We start from the raw sequence: 6,000 nt of genomic DNA on the forward strand, positions 1-6,000 counted from the left end.
GAATGTATGTACTATCCTCCTCTTGTATAGTCAACTTTTTGATATTGCTTACATTTGACTCATAGCTGAGAAAAAGAAACTGTACAAACTGCTGATGACATTATCAGTGATTTCATATAATATTTACTGTAGAAATCCTTAGGAGATTCAAAGTGGTGAAGATCAAACCCAACATCAATGTCTCATTCAGGTTTAGGAAGAGCATCCAGACTGTAGAAATAATGCACCACTTTAACTAACCCAGCTCCATCCTACAGAATCCAGGGATTGGTAGTTTTGTGAGGCACCAGTATTCCTTGGCAGAGAAGGCTAAGAAATTGTAAAACTACAAAACCCAGGATTCCACAGGATTGAGCTGCACAAGTGGTGTCAAACTGCATTATTTTTACAATGTAGATGCTCTCACTGTCACAACCAGAACTATACAAAATTGTTCAACAGTTTCTCTGTATTCTCCTTTACAGAAGCAGAAGATATGTTCTGCTTGATGGAACTGCAGGCTACTTTTTGGAAAAGCTGTATTTAATGGGTCCAAATGTCCAAATGCAAGCAGCATGAATAAAATAAGCAGCCTCAACAAGTTATATGCAAGTGGCTTTTGCTCTAGGATCTCCCTATCCTCAGATGACACATTCTAAAAAAAATCTCAGCCAGCTCCCTATCATTAGAGTAAGTGACTGGAAGGTAACATTCAGGGGGAGCCGTGTTGGCCATACAGCAAAGTATATTAACAACCAAAATCCAAACAAAAATACCTTTATTGGCCAACCGAAATGCACAATATACTTGTTGCAAGCTTTCAAAGCTCCATGGGCTTCTTCATCAAGTAAGATGTTACAAACCAAACAGAAGAAGAATAAAACAACTGGAGATTTAAGTCCGCTGCCTGCATGTTGTTTCATTTCTTAGTAAAGATGATCTGACTAACATCTCCAATTGTTGTTGTTTTTACTCCTGTTTGGTTTATAACATCTTGCCTGATGAAGAAGCCCATGGAGCTTTGAAAGCTTGCAACAAGTATATTGTGCATTTTGGTTGGCCAATAAAGGTATCACTGATTGACTTTTTTGTATTTGTTAAATGGCCAACACTGCTACCCCTGCATGTTAACCAAAATTCAACTATCTTCACATCCAGGAAACATGACCAGAAAGAGGAGGAACCTGTTTGCATAGATAGCCCTCCACGGAACAACACACCAGCACCACCTTGAGAAAATGCAGGCCTGTGACTAACATCATCATTTTGACATTTCGTTCTCCAGTATGGTTTATTTTGACACATTTGCCTGATGAAGAAGCCAGTGGAGCTTCAAAAACTTGCATCACGTGTTTCGTGCATTTTGGCCAACCAAATAAATTTTGTGCATTGTGGTTGGCCGTATCATTGTTCTGAAAGCAGCAGACTGAGGAAGTAGACTGAAGTCTACAAAAGCCCATGCTGCCAACTTCTTTCTTTCAGTTAGTCTCAAAGGTGCTACAAGAGCCCTCTATATACTGATTCTACAGACTAACACAGCTATATTTTTGGACTCTACTGTTTTGTGGGTTTGGGATGTTATTGGAAGATAATTGCTCTAACAGTCCGCCTGGTGGAGCAAAACTGCCTTTTATTTTCTGGTCGAAGTGTTGAAACAAAGCTCGGTGTTTGGGTGCTGTTTTCATAGAAGCGCTCCGGCCTTCTAACCCTTGCCCTAGTTTTGAACAGAATCAGAGGACCTCTTCTCCTATTGAGAAGAGCAATTTTTTCTATTGAGCCCCCAGTTCTGGCTGGCATTGTGACAGGGCCAAAGAGTTAAAATGCCCACCCAACACCACACTCCTGATCCACCTGACAATGCCCCTGCACAACAGCAATAGAGTTTACATTTCTATGCTGAACTCAGCACTCTCTAAGTGGTTTACACTCTCTAAACCAACTGCCTCTAACAAGCTGGGTACTCATTTTCCCGACCTACAAAAGGATGGAAGGCTGCCGCTTGGTGCACAATTTTAGGGGTGGTGTAATTCAAGGGGGATTCCTTGAAGGAAAGACCTTTTTTGCCTAACAAAAGAAACAACTGCTACTGTTACAGGTTAGTAGTGGTTTGAATGTTGGACTAAGACCCTGGCGAACAGGGTTCAAATCCCTGTTTGGCCATAGATACCCATTGGGTGATCTTGGACAAGTCACATACTCTCAGCCCCAGAGGAAAGCAATGGCAAACCCTCTCTGAATAAATCTTGCAAAACAAAAAATCATGATAGATTCACCTTAGGGTTACCATAACTGAGAAATTGTTTGAGACATACAACAACAATGAGCAACTACAATACCTCCTTTTTGTTGGGATGTAAAAGACTCCACTCTCTCATCTCTGCTGAACCAAGTAGGCTTCCTTCTGCTGCTCTACTTGAAGCTTTGTAGCAGCTGCAGCCATTTTTTTTACAATACAGTAGTAGTTCTTAATCTTTGGTCCTTCAGATTTTTTTGGATTTTAGCTCCCAGAATCCCTGACCATTGGCCAAGCTGGTTGTGGCTTTTATGAGAAGAAACCCAAAACACCTGGAAGGCCAACATTTGAGAACAGCTGGATTAGAAGGGGGAAAAACAGGTGGCTGAGGATCTGGGATGTTTTAAAATAGATGAAGAAAGTGGGAATGCAAAAGAAAAGCCATCCTGATTAGTGTGCATGTAGTCTGCTCAGCATCCTGATTTATACGTGTGTGAGAAAGATATCCCTTGCATCACAGTGGGGACTTTCTGAATATTTTGGAAGCTGAGGCAGACAAAAACTTTGGCTTAGATCTGGAAGAGTCTTTGATCCATGATGCCATCTCTTTGGTCTTCCATCTATAACATGGGACGCTTTGTGAAATCTACTGTCATAAAGGAAAATAAGCAGACCACATATCTGGAAAACACTTGTCTCCAAGAGTCCCATCCAGATACACTAAAGTAGAGGTTCCCAATCTTTGGGCCTCCAGGTGTTTTGGATCTCAGCTCCCAGAAGCCCCAGCCAGCTTGGCCAACAGCTAGGAATTCAGGGAGTCAAAGTCTATAACATTTGCAGTCCCAAAGTTTGGGAACCACTGCTCTAAGGATGGATATTAGACTGCTTCTATCATTTCCTGTGGCAGAAAAACAGCTTCCAATGCTAAAGGTGCTGGAGAAGAATTCTACAGATATGATGGACTGCTAAAAGACATGTGAATAGATCTTAGAGCAAATCAAGTTTGAACTGTTGCTAGAAGCCCAAATGGCTAAATGGAGACTGTCATACTTTGGACATATCAAGATAAAATGTGAGACGCTAGAAAATACAATAATGATTGGTAAAGTTGAAGTCAATTCCTTCTTTTCTCTCTCTCTTTCCCCCTTTTTTGTTATAAGACCTGTGGACAAGCCCAGACATATCGCATCTGCTTGCTTTGGGTGCATCTTTTCAACTTTTCACAGGATTGATTCAAACAAGGATACCGCTAGCCTGAGTTTGCAAGACCTGAGCAGAACAGTTGATGGGAGCATTTGGAGATCTCACATTCCTAGAGTCGCCATAAGCTGAAGTCAACTAGAGGGCAAATAACAACAGTGCTCATGGTAGGCATGGTGTGTGTGGAGGTCCAGATTTGGACTGCAACATGAGACATAGTACGAAAGTCTTCTTACTCTAATGCTAGGGACTTGATGTAGAGCATGGTATCTCTTACTATGAGGGTGGAAGGAGAAGAGCCTTACACCAAGAATTCTAGCTTGTACCTTCCAAACCTGTGTTTATTGTTAGTGTAGTAAGGGATATACTAAGAATGATGTGTACACTAAGGAGCTTATTGCATGACTTATGTCTTCCAAATTTGGCTCAAATTTGGAACTTAGGCTGATTTTATTGCATAGACTTTTATCTCAAAACGGCTTCCCGTTGCCTCCAGTGCTGAATTTGAGCCCCAGCCGTAAGTCACTTTGGCAGCCATTTTTTCCAAATCGGAAGCTTTCAAATCAAAGGCAATGGGAAGCTGTTTTGAGAGAAAAGTTTGTGCGATTAAATCAGCCTAACTTCTGAATTTGAGCCAAATTTGGAAGAGGTAAGTTGGGCACCGGAAGCCGTGCAATAAGCTCCTAAGAATGATATGATGGGTGAGGAAGATTTTCAGGACTGAGATCATCTACCCTCCCACACCTTCCCTATACAGTCAATCCCTTCTTTTTGTTATAGCCGCTGTGAATAAGCCCAGGCATGCCACACCTGCTTTCTCTGGGTGCATCTTCACAACTTCTTTTCACACTCGGTCTTTTTGGCACAGCTGCCCTCTCTTCCTGTTTGTACAAGGCTGAAGGTGGGATTGTGTAATCATTTGCTGGAAGATGCAGGGATCTGTTTCGGTCAAATAAACTTTTCAACTTGAAGATTGGTTTGAGTCATTTAAAAAAAAACAACTTAAATTTTATAGAGGAGGTGATGGATGACAGGGCCACTGGGTTGTTTGGGAGACCAGAGGAGTCAGTTGGTTGAAGCCTGCGTCCATATTGCAGAAATAAAGCAGTCTGACACCACTTTCACTGCCATGATTCAATATTTATGGATTGCATGGATTTGTAGTTCTGTTAGCTATTTAGCCTTCTCTGTCAGAGAGCTCTAGTGCCTCACCAAACTCCAAATCCCAGAATTCCATAACACTGAGTGATGGAAGTTAAAGTGGTGTCAAACTGCTTTATTTCTGCAGTGTAGCAGCAGCTGAAGATGTACAGCTGAAAGCCAGGCTTGTCAGGCTGTATGGAATGATTATAGAATAAGTTACAATGCATGTAGTGCCTACCTTTCCCCCAGGTAGGGGAGGGAGGGCCTGGACAGAGCTTGGAAGAGTTACTTTTTGGACAGCAATGCAGAATTCTGGGAATTCTAGTAGTCCCCCCCCCCAAAAAAAAACAACCACATTTCCTATGTTCTTTGAGAAGGATGGCTTAGAAATTGCTTGTGCTTTTCAATAGGCAGTTTCCTAAGCTGCCCATTCCATAGACCGGTGGTTCCCAAACTTTGGTCCTCAACATGTTTTGGACTTTAACTCCAAGAATTCCTGACTGTTGGCCAAGTTGGCTGGGACTTCTAGTAGTTGAAGTCCAAAACACCTGAAGGACCAACGTTTGGGAATCACTGTCATAGACAATAGCTCCAAGGATCCCCTTAAATCCAGGCAATGAAGCCATAGCCAACTTTGGATAGATCTAGCCTATGTCAGGAGTACAGGAGATGGCTGCCACTTTTCTTTCTCATGTCATCATTGTACATTTTTACCACCGTTTGTGCAGGGAGGTCTCAGACACATCCATGCTCAATCAACAAAATGTTGAATAAATGTTTTTTGGTTTTTTAAAACCAGGATAGCACCTCAGCCTGTGTGCATATTTTAAGGACTAGCTTCAGTTGCGAGTTCCAACCAAAGAACCACCGAATAAGTTACATTTACATAACTGTTGACATACTATTTAGCAATGCATGAAATGGGTCTACTGTAACTAAATTTTAGCATTGAGAAATTTGTGTGGTTTTTTTTTTACTGCAAGTCCCACTATTGTAGACCCTTTTTTTCTGCAAAGCAGATGTAGATGCAAAAGGTAATTTGTTGAGTCCTGAGTCAAATACTAATTTGAACACACCTGATTTCATCTGATCTAATGAGCTAAGCAGGGTTGGGCCCCATGAAAACATCCAAAAGTAGCAACAGCAAACAAATGTGCTATAAAAAAGGGCAATAGCACACTACATACATTTCTGTACATAGAGTTTGTCTCTTAGTTTTTCCCCAGGTTGCCAAACAAAATAATGTTATTTATAATATGGGAAAGCCATAAATATTTTTCTCTTTAATCCTAATATATCATGGGGCTTTCTAGTGCATCTGTTTATCATTGTTCGTAATAACATATGACAAAGGTCCAAAACACACTGCAGAAATAATCCTATGTGAGATTGTTTTAACTGCCCTGGCTCAGTGCTAGGGAAACCTGGGAATAGTGGTTTATTAT

The sequence above is a fragment of the Sceloporus occidentalis genome, unplaced genomic scaffold, assembly GCF_023333645.1.
Source record: "Sceloporus occidentalis isolate IW3139 unplaced genomic scaffold, rSceOcc1.0.p SCAF_14, whole genome shotgun sequence".
Taxonomy (NCBI): domain Eukaryota; kingdom Metazoa; phylum Chordata; class Lepidosauria; order Squamata; family Phrynosomatidae; genus Sceloporus; species Sceloporus occidentalis.